We start from the raw sequence: 18,428 nt of genomic DNA on the forward strand, positions 1-18,428 counted from the left end.
TGAAAGTGTTTAGGTTTGACCTCATATTATATGGTTTTGGTAAATCTAAAGGAAAAAGTCTTCAGAAAATCTTATAGTGTGTATGGCCCATTAACCACTTTACCACCGGAGGATTTTGCTGTCTTACGTCTGGGCCACTTTTTGCGATTCGGCACTGTGCAACTTTAACTGACAATTGCGCGGTCGTGCGACGCCGTGCCCAAACGAAATTTACGTCCTTTTTTTCCCACAAACAGAGCTTTCTTTTGGTGGTATTTGATCACCTGTGCGATTTTTACTTTTTGCGCTATAAACAAAAAAAGAGCGTTTATTTTGAAAAAATAACAATATTTTTAAAAAATTTTTATATGAAATTCCCCCCAAAAAAATGTAAAAATCAAAATTTTTTTAAATTTTTGGCCAATTTGTTTTCTGCTACCTATGTTTGGTAAAAAAAAATCACAATAAGCGTATTTTGATTGGTTTGCGCAAAAGTTATTGCGTTTACTAACTAAGGGAAAGATTTCTGTCATTTTTGGTGTTTTTTTTTTTTAACGAGTAATGGCGGCGATCTGCGATTTTTTTTGCGGGACTGCGACATTGCGGCGGACAGATCGGACCCTTGACTGACATTTTTTACACTTTTGGGGGGACCAGTGACATTTCTATAGTAATCAGTGCTATACATATGCACTGTTACTGTAAAAATGACACTGGCAGGGAAGGGGTTCATTTTATTGGCGAGGGAGGGGTTAATGTATGCCTGGTGCTTACTGACGTGTGTGGGGGGGAGGTGACTGAGTGACACAGGGACAGATCGCATGTTCAGCTATGCTGAACCCTGCAATCTGACCCTGCCTGTCACTTAGGAGATCCGCCCGCTCTGTTTACACAAGCGGGCGGATCTCCACACTCGATTCCCCGACGATCGGGGAAGAGCAGCGGCGATCGCCGCCGCTCCTCCCCTGGCCCGGCTCCCGCTGTGACTGAAAACAGCGGGAGTGCGCCTCCGGCGGCGCGCGAGCGCCGCCTACAGGGGGTGGAGTCCAGCATCGTAGGTCTACGAGCCACTTTGCCGCAGTACAGTCCCAGTGACTGGTCGGCAAGTGGTTAAGTATAGCCAGCCTGTCAGATTTTACATGCGATTATTGCTAGCTGCTAGCAGTAATCCCTGTGGTGTTCTCCCAGAGGGGACAGCTTCCACCAAACCACCCTCCTCCCTGCCTGTCATGAGAACACAATGGCTCTGTGGGAGGGATTCCCCTATCAACATTGACCGTGGTTGCAGGAAAAGAAATTGCTCTGTCTATGGCCGGCTTTAGGGACTACACACTACCCAAAGTATGCAACAAACACCTATGTTTTTAAAAAATGAACTTCGGTCAGCAAGTATTATTGACATATTTAATAAGGCTCATCCTTGGCTGTAAGGGTTGAATGATTGTTTTGTTGACAAGGTAAGGAATAGGCAGAGACACTTACCTTAATACTCACTCCTACAGGGTTCCAATGGATGCTCAGTTCCTCTTTGATGGTTATGCGGTTGGACCCTTGCTGACATCAGCCTATACAATGCAGGAGGTCCAGCAGTCCTCTCTTTTATGTGAGGAAGTCAAGGGTCCATCTACATTCTGAGAGTGGTGGAGGAGAGTGCTGCCTGTCGAGGGAGTATGGAGTGAGGTTTTATTTTTTTTTCTACCATCTGGACCAGCCATTCTCAGCCAAGGTTCCTTCAGAAATTGCTAGGAGTTCCGTCGGCTGTGGTTGACTGATGGTGCCTACATAGTTCTGGGGCCAATGCCACGTGGCAAAGCCATCGACATGACACTAATGATGTTTTTAGCTGTCTGTAATGGTATAATTCTGCCCACCACTTTGAGGGGGTATTCTTCCCACTGACCATCAATTCATTTTTTTACTGTTTCCCAATGTTTTCTATGGTAGGGGTTCCCTGAGACCTAAACTTTTTTTAACCACTTGCCGACTGCCACACGTCGCTAGCCTGTAAGGGTTTTGGAAGCGAGCCTGCGCCGCCGGATGCACGCTCCCGCTCCTGCTCGGTCACGGACCCCCCCGCGCGTGCCCGGTGGACCCGATATCCGCGGGCACTCGCGATCGTCCGTGACAGCGGGAGAAAGGCAGTGTAAACAAAGCCGCCTGTCAGTCTCCCCTGTGTAAGAATAGTGATCAAACGGTTCTACTATGTTAGACCACAGTTAGAATCACTCCCTTACATTTAACCCCTTGATCACCCACAGGGTTAACCCCTTCCCTGCCAATGTCATTATTACAGTAACAGTGAATATTTTTAGCACTGATTACTGTAGTAATGTCACTGGTACCCCCAAAAGTGTCAAAAATGTCAGTTAGGGGTCTGATCTGTCCGCGGCAATGTCGCAATCCCGCAAAAAAACGTAGATCGCCGCCATTACTAGTAAAAAAAAACAATAAAAATGACATCAATCTTTCCCGTAGTTAGTAAACGCAATAACTTTTACGCAAACCAATCAAAATACGCTTATTGCAATTTATTTTACCAAAAATATGTAGCAGAAAATAAATTGGCCTACAATGTTAAAAAAAATTGATTTTTAATTTTTTTTGGGAATGTTATATAGCAGAATGTGAAAAATAAATATATATATATATTTTAAATTGTCAATGTTTTTTTTTGTTTACAGCGCATAAAATAAAAATCGCACAGGTGATCAAATACCAACAAAAGAAAGCTTTATTTGTGTGAAAAAAAAGGACGTCGATTTCATTTGGGGACAGCGCAATTGTCCGTTAAAATAACGCAGCGCCGAATCGCTAAATAGGGCCTGGTCATTAAGCAGAAAAATCTTCCGGTCCAGAAGTGGTTAAAAAAAGCAATGGAATAAAAAACGCCAGTTAGCAGCTTTTTTTTGGGCATTTAGCAGTGTTTATTGGCGTTTATTGACGTTACAATGTTTTTACAGCTGAAAAACGCCACTAAAAACCCACTCCTTTCAGGTTTTTTTTACAGCCAGAAACTGCCCCTGCCAAAAACTGCTGAGAACAGCCTGTGTGTGCATGGACACATAGGATAACATGCTGGGGAGTTTACTGGCTGTAGAAAAAAATGTGACGCCAAAAACAGCCGCTGTAAGAACGTCCCGTGTGCATGAGGCCTAATATGTTTGGTATGTTTTAAAAATTAAAAATTTAGCTTTACACTCACTTTAATGCTAGTGGCAGACTAGATTATTAATGTTACACCTTATACATATAGGGAATGTTGGAGAATTTTTCAGGGACTGTTATGACAAGGAGGCACTTAGAAGAGCCTTTGTATTTTCCATGTTTTGAAGAGCATGCTGAGAACCCCAAGCCCCTAACACTCTACTAATAATGACTTTCTAAAGTCACGTACAGCTCTACCATTTTTCAGAATTCCCTATTGAGCCTGCTGTCCATCATATTGAGGGACCAATAGACAAGTGTGCTGGGGAAGAGCACACGCTTCACTTGCTGAAGCCAATATTTGCATTACAAAGTGACTTTGCTTTCAGGGCTCCCAGGGTGCTGTTCAAAGTATGTAAAAGTATGGGCAGACGACACTAGGTGCCTGCTTGTCATACCTGCTGGCAGCTTGATAATGTTAAAAGCCTGTTTTATTCTAATGCATAAACATGCACATGCCTAGTACCCCATGCATTGGGCTTATTTCATTGAAGGAAAAAATTCCAACTCAGCATATCCACTTGTTTTCCTCCTAAGGGTCCTTTCACACGAGCGCTCTGATCAGATCCGCCTGTCAGTTTTTGCATGGAAAATAGGGTTTCCATTCCTCCGGATTTCATTGACAGGATCGGATGCGGATGGCAGCGGGTGTCAGCGGATCCCCCATGCATCCCTATGGGGCAGCGGATGTCAGCGGAGACATCTCCACTGACACCCGCTGCCATCCGCATCCATGAAATCCGGATGGATGGAAACCCTATTTTCATCCGTCCAGGGGATCAGATCGGATGGGACAGGCGGTCCGCTCTCATCCGATTCCCCCATAGAGATGCATGGGGCTCTGACACCTCCCTCTCCGCACACAGAGCGGAGAGGGAGCTGTCACCTGCCTGCTCAGCGAGGATCAGTGTATTGATCCCCCACTGAGCAGCACGGATCTGCCTACGGAGGCGGACCGTGTGAAAGGACCCTAAGGCCCCTTTCACACATAGGTCCGTTTTTCATCCATCCGTTGACGGATGAAAAACGGACATCAATACATCTCTATGTAAAAACGAATGACAACGGATGATCATCAGTTAACATCCATTTTCATCCGCTTCCATCAATGTCCGTTTTTTGGAACGGATGAATGCCCTATTTTTCATCCGTCAAAAAAACGGATCGGACGAAAAAACGGATGTAAATGGACAAACGGTCCATTTTCATTTAGTTTTTGCCTTGGTAGTGGATGTAAAAAAACAAACCGGATGAAAAATGGATGAAAAATGGATGAGAAACAGATGAAAACGGACGAAAAACGGATGAAAAATGGATGAGAAATGGAAGAAAAATGGATAAAAAAACGGATGAAAAACTGATACATTTTGACGTGACTGAACTGATGAACTGAAAGGACCGTATGTGTGAAAGGGGCCTTAGGATGTTGCAAACGACTCTGTGCTGCAATGTGCATTACTGCAGGTTGTAATCTATTTAGATCGATTCCAGCATCCGTTTTATTGGGAAAGCACAACTAATGCAATATGTTCAGCACTTTCAATTTAAAGTGTAACTAAAGGCAAAACATTTTTTGATCATGCGCTATAAACAAAAAAAGAGCGACAATTTTGCAAAAATAACAATATTTTTCACATTTTTTTATATGAAATCCCCCCCCCCCCAAAAAAATGTAAAAATCAAATTTTTTAAACATTTTTGGCCAATTTGTTTTCTGCTACATATGTTTGGTAAAAAAAAAATCGCAATAAGCGTATTTTGATTGGTTTGCGCAAAAGTTATTGTGTTTACTAACTAAGGGAAAGATTTTTGTCATTTTTGTTGTTTTTTTTTAACGAGTAATGGTGGCGATCTGTGATTTTTTTTGCGGGACTGCGACATTGCGGCAGGCAGATCTGACCCTTGACTGACATTTTTGACACTGTTGGGGGTACCAGTGACATTACTACAGTAATCAGTGCTATACATATGCACTGTTACTGTAAAAATGACACTGGCAGGGAAGGGGTTAACTTTATTGGGGAAGGAGGGGTTAAGTGTGTCCCTAGGGGCGTGCTTCTTACTGTGCAGGGATGTGGCTTTTCATGTAACAGCAGAGATCTACGATCCTACATAGCAGGACCGTATGATCTCTGCTATTACACAGGGGAGAATGACAGGCGGCTTTGTTTACATTAGCCGCCTGCCTTTCTCCCTCTGTAACTGACAATCGCGAGCGACCGGTGGACATGGGGTCCGCCGGTCACTCGCGCTGAGGTGTCCGTGAACGAGCGGGGGCGGGAGTGCGCCTCCGGCAGCGCACGCTCGCCCCCTATTGGCTCACAGGCTAGTGACATACCGGTACGTCACTTTGCCTGCACGGGGCTGACCGCCGCAGTATATGTACTTGCGGCGGTCGGCAAGCGGTTAAAAAAAAGTTTTTCCTTTAGTTCTACTTTAAAACTCAGAAAGTTCTTGCCGATGTCTTCATGTACATTTACTGTGGGGCGGCGGCTCCTGTGCACCGAGGTTTGGATTTGGACCTGCTGCTTTGTGAATCACAAGTGTGCAAGGCCACAAAAAGTATAGGAGCAGTTTGTCTTCATGCTCTCGGGCTGAATATGTGAAAAGAAAGAGGTGCGCTAACCTTCAAATATTGTGGCAGCACTAGAACTGGAAAGTGAATTTAAGAAATGGTGTAGTGCGCTCGACAGGGTAATGTCTTCAATGCAAATGAATTTACATATGAAATATTAATTATCCAAAATCATGTGATTCCCACACAAGATGAAAACCTTCAAATAAATATACAAACAAAAATGTATACAAATAAACACTTTGCAGAGAAATGCATAAAGTGACAAATGTGCAAGTGATATAAAGTCCTTAAATTTCAAAATTTGATAGATCAAGATATCTTCAATCTTTGCCACTAGTAAACCAGTAAATCCATGACAATGGAATAGGAGGAATAGTCCCTTACCAAATGGAACTAAAAAGTAAGCCTTAATAGTGAACAGGCACTTTCCACTCGTGACAAAGGAAAACCAAGTGAGGTATCACCCATGTGATAGAAGTATGAAGAGGGTAAACTTGAACCACTGTAGGTATATGGATTCACTAGATAGAAGGTATACAATGCGTGGACTGTGAGGTTTCCTCCACTAAAATGTGTCCAACTCACAAGTGAAGCTGACGATACTAGTCTCTAGCGTTGCTCCCCCAAGATAGGAAAAATATAGTGCCAATAGTGCATTATCCTTATAAAACTTTATCAAAATATACAAAACACACTTACATGGCAAAGGAGGAAAAAAGGCACAAACAATGGTTCCAATGTGAAAAAAACGTGGCCGCCTGCAGTGTGGACCATGTGGCGTGACGGCATGGCTGCTCCCCCCGACGCGTTTCTCCTTATCAGGCGTCAGCTGGGACCGCCGTCACTCGCTGTCTAAATATATCCTCTAGTACAAGACCCGGAAGCTGAATAATAAAGTGTCAAGTGCAATGTGTGTTAAAGAACTGGTGGAGGAAGATCAGTGTTCCATGCTATCTCCTTCAAAATAGCTTTGTAGTCAGTGCCAGTCAGTGCCAGGATATGTGTCACTAGTGGCGGGAGAAAGGACATTATCTTTCTGGTGTGAGGCCCGTTGTAGTACACAAGGGGTGCTAACTCACATATGAAAGCAGGACTATCATGCAAACATGTAACTTTAATCAAACTAACCACTTCAGCTCCGGAAGGTTTTACCTCCCTTCAGGACCAGGCCATGTTGTGCTATTTAGCACTGCGCTACTTTAACTGGCAATTGCACAGTTGTGCGTATGCAAATGAAATTTTTATAATTTTTTTTCACACAAATAGAGCTTTCTTTTGGTGGTATTTGATCACCACAGGTATTCAAAATAAATATAAAAAGACCAAACATTTTGAAAAAATAAACAAAAAATAAATAAATAAATATATATATATATATATATATATATATATATATATATATATATATATATATATATATATATATATATATATTTATATTGACATTCTGCTGCAAAATATATCCAATAAAACAATTTTAAATATTTAATTTCTTCATAAATATTGGGCAAAATGTATTCTGCTACATGTCTTTGTTAAAAAAAAAAAAATACAAAATAAATGTATATTGATTGGCTTGCATGAATGTTATAGCTTCTACAAACTATACCATATACAGCGGGTAAAATAAGAATTGAACACGTCACCATTTATTTAGGTAAATCTCATTCTAAAGGTGCTATCGACATTAAAATTTTACCACATGTCCGTAACAACCCATGCAATCCATACATATAAAGAAACCAAAACAAATAAGTTTAGAAATTAAATTATGTGTAATAAAATGGAATGACACAGGGAAAAAGTATTGAATACGCTAACGAAAATGTATTTAAAACTTCAAAAAAAACATGCAGTTGTTGGTAAGGACAGCTTCAAGATGCCTCCTGTATGGAGAAATGAATCGCATGCATTGCTCAGGTGTGATTTTGGCACATTCTTCCACCCAAACAGTCTTCAAATCTTGAAGGTTCCGCGGGGCTTTTCTATGAACTCTGATCTTTAGTTCTTTCCATATATTTTCTATTAGATTCAAGTCAGATGATTGGCTGGGCCATCCTAACAGCTTTATTTTCTTTCTTTGAAACCAATTGAGATATTCTTTGGCTTTGTGTTTGGGATCATTGTCTTGCTGAAATGTCCACCCCTGTTTCAGCTTCATCATCCTGGTAGATGGCAGCAGATTTTTATCAAGAACGTCTTGGTATATTTTTCCATTCGTCCTTCTTTCAATGATATAAAGTTTGCCAGTACTGTATGCTGAAAAACAGCCCCACATCATGATGTTCCCACCTCCAAGTTCCAACTTCAATATTGGTATGGTGTTTTTGGGGTGATGTGCAGTGCCATTTGACCTCCAAACATGATAGGTATTATGGCATGCAAAGTGTTCAATTTTGGTCTCGTCTGACCAGACTATATTCTCCCAGTATTTCACAGGCTTGTCTAAATGTTGTAAAGTAAACTTTAAACAAGCTTCAACATGTTTTTTCTTCAGCAATAGCGTCTTGTGTGGTGTGCATACAGGCCACAGCGATTGAGTGCATTACTTATTGTTTTCTTTGAAACAATTGTACCTGCTTGTTTCTAAAGCTCTCCACAAGTGGTCATTGGCTCTTGTAAAACTCTTCTGATAATTATTTTCATTCCCCTGTCATAAATCTTGCGCGGAGCACCTGGTCATGGCCAGTTTATGGTAAAATAAAGCTCTTTCCACTTCCAGATTATGGCCCCGACAGTGCTCACTGGAACATTCAGATGTTTAGAAATGCTTCTGAAACCAATCCCATCAGTATGTTTTGCACTTATAAGGTTGCACAGGTCTTGAGAGAGCTTTTTGCTTTTACCCATCATGAGATGTTTTTTGTGTGCCCCCTTGGTAATGAGACAGCTTTTTATAGACCATCAGTTGAGACGAAAAAGGCTGATATTAATTTGCACTGACAAGGGGCAGGATTTCTAATTATTGATAGATTTCAGCTGATGTCTTGGCTATTATGCCTTTTGTACCTCCCATTCTTCATGTTTTCAATACCTTCTCCCTGTGTCATTACATTTTATTATACATCGCTTAATTTCTTAATGTATTTGTTTTGGTTTCTTGGTATGTATGGATTGTATGGGTTGTTACAGACATGTGGTGAACATTTTATGTCAATAGCACCTTTAGAAATATATTTACCTAGAAAAATGTTGACGTGTTCAATACTTATTTTACCCACTGTATATTGGAATTTTTACTTTTATTTTCATCTTTTCCTACTAATTGTGGCGATCAGCGACTTATAATGGGACTGCGATAGTGCGGTGGGCAATCTAAAACTAACTGAGTTTACCTGACTAACTGCCACTGACATCACCAGTGAAACTAATACAGTGATAAATGATAATAATATACACTGTCGCTGTACTGACACTGGCTGGGAAGGGGGTCACATTGTTCCCTTGTTAACACAGGGCTCTGAGCTGTGATTGGACACAGCCCATCAGCATGTCCTTGCCATGAATATTTGGCAGGGACTTGCTGACAGACTCCCTTTGTGTATAGTCACAGTGGGCATCGGGGGGGGGGGGGGTAGTTTCCCTAAAAGCAAACGGTAACATATCAGTAAGTCGCTTTGCTTGTCTGCAGTACACTGTTGGCAGGCAGTCTGGAAGAGTTTAAAGTGACCTCATGAAGTTCCCCATGCGATCAACAAATATACTGTTGAAAGCATTGTGCTATGTCTATAAATATGATTGCAAGAAGAAAATACCTGTTGATCCTGCCAGAAATACAGTGAGCTCTTAACTTCCTGTAGTGAGCTGACAATGCTAAAACTTAAAGTGCTACTCAACTCTCCCCAGATGTTTTATTTTTTTTCTCCGATAACCTGTAGTGCTGTGGTCTTTTCAAAAAGCATACTCACCAGCGCTGTGATGCTAGCATTGTTAGCCTGGGCCCCAGACTGTCATTTTGATTCTCTTCAACTAGCTGCCTATTCTGGGTGTAGGTAGCCAGCCACCAATGATGTGCGGGGCCCACTCTCCAGTTTACTGCCCCGGCTGCTCTGCGTGCCCTGATCCTGCAGCATCCTGAGAGATATTATGTTAGTATCCCAGGGGTCTGCAGGACCAGGGACATGCCCTTCTAGCATAAGCTTGATGGTCAGCAAAGCAGCAGTTGAGCTCTAGACATGTAGAGTTCCATGTGGCGTAAGCTACACAGCAGCATGTATTGCATCTTGTAGCAATCAGTCCCATATGACTGGAGTTTGGGCCATCATGCTTGTTGGATTGCTACTACATGCTACTACAGGCTATGGGGTGGCTTAGTCTATAGGGAGCCATTTTTTCAATCTATTTAGCACCAAATCCATGTTCTGAAGATACTGTCTCCAGTCATGCTGCCTCCGGCACAGGGCATTGCTGGATGGATGATTTATCAAACACACCTGTTGGTTTGCCATTGATGGGTAAAATACAGGGTCCTTTAAACCTGCTTGTTCATTTTGTCTAGTCAGTAAAGAAAACAAGAGCAAGCAGACAGTGGAAGGACCCGTCCTCTATAAAGGAGATGGATATTTTCCAGTAGACATTAAATTCCATTAAGATGAAATAGGTAACATTACTTCTCCATACTCTCGATGGATTCGGCTCTCCTGCTCATCACAACATGCACAATAAAGAAACCTTTGGAGATTCGTTTATATGAGATGCCAAGATCTTGTGACAATAAAGCTTAGGTTTCTAAGAATCTTCTGCATAAGCAACATTGACAATCACATTTTTCCATTTATGAAGGTAAATGAAAACATGGGATTTTAGCAGTCTTGTCACACACAATGATATCCTCCGGGCAAAAGCTAATAGAGCGCATTAGGAGCTGTCCACAGGATGTGGTGCTGAAGTCTATTCTAGCCAGAGTCATTAGTTAACTGTATCTATGGATTGTACAATGCATTGCAAAATGTTGTCATATTATAACATGCTGTTATTTGCTGTTATTGTTGTCTTCCATAAATTTGCAGCATTATAAAACAGGGAAAGCAGAAGCATTTGCCAAAGAAATTAATCTGCTTTCCTTGCTTAGATGTTATGACTGGGGCAAGAGGTTTCTGTTCCATAGCTTATATAGGCGGAAAGTATTGAAGCTTTTATCATTCCCCTTGGGACCCTGGACAGGGTCACATTTTAGACTGTATGAGGCCAGAGTTGTAGCATGAGCGGTAAGTCAACTTCTCTGGTGGCCACAAGCTATAGCATGTAAAAAGAAGAGCTGAGGTAATCCAAGATGCCTTCCGGAATCTGGGGAGCAGCTGCTCAGATGAGCGGACATCCGGGACTCTGGTTCCTGTGTGGGCGTTCTCTATACGGCATAGGGCTCCTAGCAACTACGCAGAGACGCTCCCTTGGGAGGTCTGACAAAGGAGCCCGGCATGCTCCGAAACATGTAACCTGCCATCCACCCGCATCATCAGATACCGGCCACCTGTGTCTCTGCATAGTTGCTAGGAGAATGCCCACAGAGCGTGACGTCATTCTGACGTCGACGTCACTGCACGTGATTTCCATCGACATTCATAACTGGGACGCCATCTTCAGCAGCTCCAGTCTGCCTGGTGATGTCCCGCTTTTTGAACGGTTGTGACGCTGGGTGCGACTCCTGCCTCTGCCTCTGTACAGGTCCATCCATATCAATGCTTTCTATCCTCTTTACTCTATACCACTACGGTCACATTTTAAGCAGGCATGATACGCCTCCTTTTCCACCTCTACTCTGGGTTACACCACCCACTTTCACATCACCCTTATTCCGGTATCTGTTTCATCTGTTTCATTCACCTTCACTCCCACACTTCTTTTTGCTGTTGGTTTTATAGTGTCGACTTCTGGCACACCAAGATTTACCCATCTTGGTGGTGGCACTTTCCACGGTTGATTTCCTAAACACTGAACCACTCTGACACTCAGCTACCCGGATTTCGTTTTCCCCTTTCCTGTCTCAGCACCTCTGGTTTTGGGTTTACTCTACCCTACATCACTTTTAGTCTTTGGCTTAATACCAACATTGTGTCCTTATACTAATACTATGGCTTACCTCATTATCCATTACCTCTTTTATTAGATTTTAATACAGCCCTATCTGACCCAATGGATATTCACACATTGCCTGTGGACCTTGCGCGTTGGCCCTGTGCGGAGCATTCGCTCCCTCAGTTCCCTTCCTGGACGTATTTCTGGGTGGCCAACAGCCCTTTTGATAGTTCATACACTTTTTTGTAAGTCAATTTTCATATGTTACATCTAACCTCTGAGTGTAACCCCTGTTTGGATGCAATATTAATTATGCCATATTTTTTAGAAATCTAATGTGCCATCTCCTGATGAAGTGAAATTCCTTTCACGAAATGCGTAGAGCCTTAGAGGCCATTGAACTATTTGCCAATTTTCAACATGCATCCAATTACCATTTACAATTCTAACCTATGTCTGCTGGTCTATTTTTGTATATGTTTTTATTATTTATTATGTTTTTATTATTGTATTTTTCTGTATATTGTGTACTTCCCCTTTGAATTAATGTATATCTATTATACTGATGTTTAAGTGCTATAGAATTTGTTAATAAACACGTGATGAATCATATGCCTCTTTATGCTTACCAGCAGTTGTACATGCATTACCATTACATCATTACGTGTATACTGGCCACACCTCATACAAAGTCCCACGTTTTTAGTTTGAACACCATGTGTTCCCCATGCTCTGTGTTTATCATATTAGGGATGGAGACTCCTTTGCACGGGTCTCATATAAAGTCCCACTTCCCCTTCCTTTTCCCCTATTGTCCAATCCCCTTCCCTTCCCATTTTTTCCATATACCCATTGCTTCTTCTTCTATTTTCCACAGAGCTGCTTCTTCTCTCAAGCGCTGCCCAGGTGTACGGACCCACATGTTGTTTGCCTAGATCCACTGAAGTGCCCATATACATTTACTCTTTATTCCTTGTAGTGTCACCACATACATAATCAATTATAATCAAAACATATAGAGTAAATCTATTGTGTAGCAAAAGTTTATACAATCCAGCGTTCAATCAAAAAAAATAAAAAATAGACCCACTTCACTAATAAGTGCAACGGCCGCTCGCCCCAATTATTCAAGTAACAGGCATTGTATCAAGCATAAATCTCCATAGGATATCTGTCACTCTATCTGGATGATGATTGGATAGCTCTCACATGGAAGATAATAAAAAGTCCTCATGGTGTAGTATAAATGACTGGGTTTTATTAAAATAAATAAACTTACAGTTAAAAAGTACTGCATCCAGCAGGGTCCGAGACCAAGGGGTCACACACGGGCTGAACACTATAGAAACTGAATTTCCCGGTCTTGGCCGTGACTGGTAGTGTCGTCACCTGGCTCCTCCCAATGCGTTGTGTCACTGACATGTGACTTTATCAATGGTTGGAGGCTGGGTTACCAACTGCTTATTAGCTTGTTTTTAGAAAAGGAAATGTTTTTACATTTATTGTTATTGCGGTTCCTATGGTAACCGGAAACACACATAATCCTGCCGATTGTCACCCAGCCTCCAACCCTTGATAAAGTCATGTGTTAGTGACGCAACGCGTCGGGAGGAGCCAGATGAAGTCACTTCTGGTCACGGCCAAGACCAGAAGTTCAGATTCTATAATGTTCTGCCCATGTGTGACCCCTTGCAGGACTTTTTACTGTAAGATTATTTATTTTAATAAAACCCAGTCGTTTATAATACACCATGAGGAGTTTCTATTATCTTCCATGTGCGAGCTATCCGATCATCATCCAGATAGAGTGACAGATACCCTATGGAAATTTATGCAATTTATATGCCATGTCCATGCCAAAATGGGTCATTGAAATTTTGCAAGAGCTTACATTGCAACACAGGCCTCTCCAGGATGGCACTTGGAGCCAACCGCAGAGGAAACACTATTCCCCTCAGAAAAGTTGCTACACAGCTAAATTGTAGACATGTGGGGACATCTAGTGGCACCTGGGAGCAATGCAGCAGAATTCTCACAATACAATGTGGTCCTAACACCTTGCCACAGGGTCCATAAAGCAGCCTGCACTGAAAAAAATCTGACCTCTCCTGAAAATTATTTTTGCCTGGTTGACATGATGATCCAATGGCTGCAATGCTTTCCTGAATGCAGGTTAGGATTTCTAACATCACTCTGGCCCTCTAATCTGCATGATTGCTTAGGGCCTGTGTCTCAGAAAATGTTGAAATAATAGAAAGTACAAGGTTCCCTTCAGGAAGAAATGATTACAAATAAATGAAATGTAAATTATATTACTTACTGGTTTGGCAAATTGTAAATTGACATAAAGGTTTATTGAGGCTCAGTTCACATCTAGGCGTTTTTAGGCGATTTTCTGCTCTAAGCTTCAGCTCTAAAAATGCCCAACAAGACAAATCCAATTAATTTCAATGGCCCCTGTTCACATCTAAGCGTTCTGTTGCGTTAAGAAGAATGCCGGTGGTTCAAAAACGTACTTATTTTTTGGCAGATTACAGGTGTTTTGTTGTTTTTCATTAGTCACTTGTCAACTTAAAATGCCTGCACAAAAACACTGAAAAAAAACGCTGCAAAAACGCTACAAAAATTCCAGAAAAAACTTCAGAAATATGCTGTAAATATAGCAAAGCCTAGACATGAACGGAGCCTTACCTAAATATCTGTACAAGTTACTGTATATAGAGCAGCGCTGTTAAAAATAAAAGCTTGTGTGTTGCAGATCAATGGAGCATGCACATTACAGAGGAAGAAGCTGCTAAAACATGTCTTGCTGGTGTACAGAACTGAATTTATGTTCGGTTATAATAATATCTGCAAGTTACCAGCAGAGGGAGTCGGTTGGGCAACTAGTGACATAAACACTATCATTTCATATGAGAAGTCTTAGCTTAAATGCATACTGGTTTATTTGCATGCAGTGTGTCCTGTTGCATGTCATGGACATATAGGTAGGAAGGATACAGAATGACATTTGACTGAACTGACAAGATGAAGATTGCAGTTTTTGTATACATGATGTAGGTTAGTGCAAACTGAAAAGGATAAAGATTGCAAGCAATATTACATTTCCAAAATATGAACTGTTGCCTCCGCAGTGTGTATGGTTACTGGTAATGTCGGTGGCACACAAGCGTTTTCACATGCTACACTGCTTAACTACTTCAATACTGGGCACTTTCACCCCCTTCCTACCCAGGCCAATTTTCAGCTTTCAGCGCTGTCACACTTTAAATGACAATTGCGCGGTCATGCTACACTGTACCCATATTACATTTTTATCTTTTTTTTTTTCAAACAAATAGAGCTTTCTTTCGGTGGTATTTAATCACCGCTGGGTTTTTTTTCCTTACAAAAAAAAAAAAGTAAAAAAAACAGAAAATTTTGAAAAAAAAAAAAAGTTTTCTTATTTTCTGTGAGTACATTTTGAAATTATCCTTCACTGATGTGCGCTGATGAGGTGGCACTGATAGTCTGCACTGATGAGTAGATTTTATATCAACTCCCATAGTTTCCTGCACACATCAGCAAGCGCTATATATTTTTTCTCATTTAGTTTGGGAATTCCTACAAATTTACTGATGAGTAGGGATGATCGAACTTTTGAAAAGTTTGGTTCGATCAGAACACCCGAATTTCCCGAAAGTTCGGTTCGGATTCCCGGACCCCATTGAAATCAATGGGACCTGAACTTCGGGAATCAAAAAACCCTAAAACCTAAAAAATACCCTTAAAAAATGCCTAGGGTTCTGGGTCATGCCCCAGGGACTATGAATCAGGCAAAAAAAAAGTTCTTAAAAATTGTTGTTTTTGATAGAGAGACAATTATTGAAAAAAAAATTATATTTCTTCGGATTTAGTGTCTGGGGGGTCTAAAAAGTGTACCTGTGAAGTTTCAGCTCTGTAGCATGTCCAGAACCAGAATTATAGCATGCCAAACCTTCAAAAATGACTTTTTTGCTTAACCGCGCCTTTCTTTTGCTCCTAATCAACTGCACAGCCAATGTGTATGATGGGGACATAATGCAGTGCACTGGGAACAAGATTAGAGTTTTTTTTTGGAAAAAGGTGCTGTCTCTTCAAATGTGGATATAATTAACGGGTGTATTTTTACAATGGGGCTATTATTACCAAATGTTTTCAAGAAGTCAAAAGATGTATGTAGATGCACTTTATTTCGTGTAAAATGGTGTTTGGTGCACTTTAACTTGAATTCTCACAAGAAACAGACATATATGCACGAATACATTGAGGGTTAGGGTTAGGGGTAGGGGCCACAATTTAGTGCACAGTGAACAAGATTAGAGATGTTTTGGATGAATACTGTTGTCTCTTGACTTTGAATAGAAGTAAAGGATGCTTAAAAATTGGGCCTTTGGTGATGCCGACAATGCCTTGACACCATAACCCTATGAAAGTGCTGGTCATGAAGCAATAATTGCCTTTGTAAGGAAAAAATTTGCAATGATATGCATCTGTGAAACAGGTGCGCAAAAATTGTTGTTTGGGTGTTGGCAGAGCCATACCACAGTAAGCCCAAAGAGCTGGTATTGAAGTAGGCGAAAAAATCAAGAAGATGTGTACCTGTGGATCAGGTGAGCAAACATTGTGTTTTGGGTGTTGGCGGAGCCTCCCCACCGTAAGCCCAAAGAGCTGGTTTTGAAAAAGGCGTAAAAATTATGAAGGTGTGCACCTGTGGAACAAGTGCGCAAACATGGTATTTTTGGTGTTGGCGGAGCCTCCCCACCGTAAGCCCAAAGAGCTGGTGTTGCAGAAGGCCAAAAAAAAAAAAAAGTATCTTTTCTAGTGGAAATTAAAATGAGGTTCTGTGAACCTAAACAGAAAGAGAGGAGGGTTGGAGGGTGGCACCCTGGTCCAGGCTTAAACTGAGGCTCAGCTGCCACATTGCAACGATAGACTAGTCTACAAGATCAGGTGCATCAAAGCTTGATATCCACGACTGATTCATTTTAATGAATGTCAAACGGTCGGTGCAGAGTCTCGTTCGATGGTCTGTGACGAATCCTCCTGGTGCGCTTAATGCCCGTTCCGATAGGACACTGGAAGCAGGGCAGGCCAACAACTCCATGGCATACTGGGCCAGTTCTGGCCAGTGGTCTAATCTTAAGACCCAGTATGCCAGTGGATCGGATTCGTCACATGAAAAGCCCTCTGTGTCACTTTGTGCCCTGACGTAATCGTCCACCATGTGATGCAGACGCTGTCGATGCGATGTGGCAGCTGAGAGGCCTGGGCAGTGAGGACTAAAAAAAGACCGAAAGGCATCCGTCAACCGCACGCCTTCTCCAACGCTCCTCTTGTGACCCCAGTAGAGTCCATGGTAGGTTGTCCCCGCCCCTGCACCCTACGGGAGTCAGGGAACGTGTTCACCAGAATCCTCTTGAGACTGTCCTTAAGGAATTTGATCCTGTGGACTCTCTGAGTGGATAAGAAAAGCTCAGAGACTTTTGACTTGTACCGGTGGACAAGTAGGGTGGCCAACCAATAGTGGTCAGTCTCTTTAATGGCCTTGATTCTGGGGTCCTTTCGCAGGCTCTGAAGCATGATGTTTACCATGCGTCGCAAATTTGCAAAGGTCTGAGAAGCTGACTCCTCGGGGTCTCTCATAACAACATGATTTTGAACGTGAACGGGTGGGCGTGTCACAGACGAGGCGGTGTACCGGCAGGTGAAACTCGCGCTGCACTTCGGCCAAACGTGCAGAGGCACTGTACGACCGCCTGAAGTGACTGCACACCCTTCTTGCCATCCTTAGCACAACCTGCATACCCGGGTACAAGTTCAAAAACCGCTGTACCATGAGATTCAGGACATGCGCCAGGCATGGCACATGGGTCAACTTTCCCTGCCGAAGGGCGGCCAGGAGGTTTTGACCTATTATCGGAAACCACCATTCCTGGCTGCAGCTGGCGTGGTGTCAACCACCTCTGGGCCTGTGCCTGCAGAGCCCCAAGAATCTCAGGGGCAGTGTGCTGCCTGTCCCCTAGACACACAAGCTGCAGCACTGCGTTTCACCTTTTGGCCTGAGACATAGAATAGCCCTTTGAACGCTTACGTGGTACCTCATCATACTCAAAGGACCATTCTGCAGAGGAGGGCATGGAGGAGGATGAGGAGGAGGAGCAGGAGGGGGTAGAAGTGATCAATCTACCCGGATCAGCGACACCGCCATCTGTTTGCAGACGTTAGGCCAATACTGGCTGCAGCACCGAGCCCTGGCCACAATCCCTTCCGCTGGCAAGCAGTGTCACCCAATGAGCAGTGACAGAGATGTACCGTCCCTGCACATGTTTGCTTGACCAAGTGTCAGCCGTCATGGGGTATCTTACGGCTGACTGACTTGGCCAGGGACGACACTACATTGCCTTCCACATGTTGCCATAGAGATGGCAGGGCCTTACAGGCAAAGTAATGCTGACTTGGCACCTGCCACTGTGGAACTGCAAATTTTGCAAAGTCGCGGAAGGGAGCAGACTCTACCAGGTTAAATGGTAAGAGTTGCAGAGCCAGTAGTTTTGCCAATTACTGTTTAGACGCTGGGCATGTGGGTGGTGGGGAGTATCCTTTTTTTTTCGTTCCAGCATGTGTGGAATCG

This window comes from Pelophylax lessonae (genome assembly GCF_965119305.1).
Source record: "Pelophylax lessonae genome assembly, chromosome: 10".
Classification (NCBI taxonomy): Eukaryota; Metazoa; Chordata; class Amphibia; order Anura; family Ranidae; genus Pelophylax; species Pelophylax lessonae.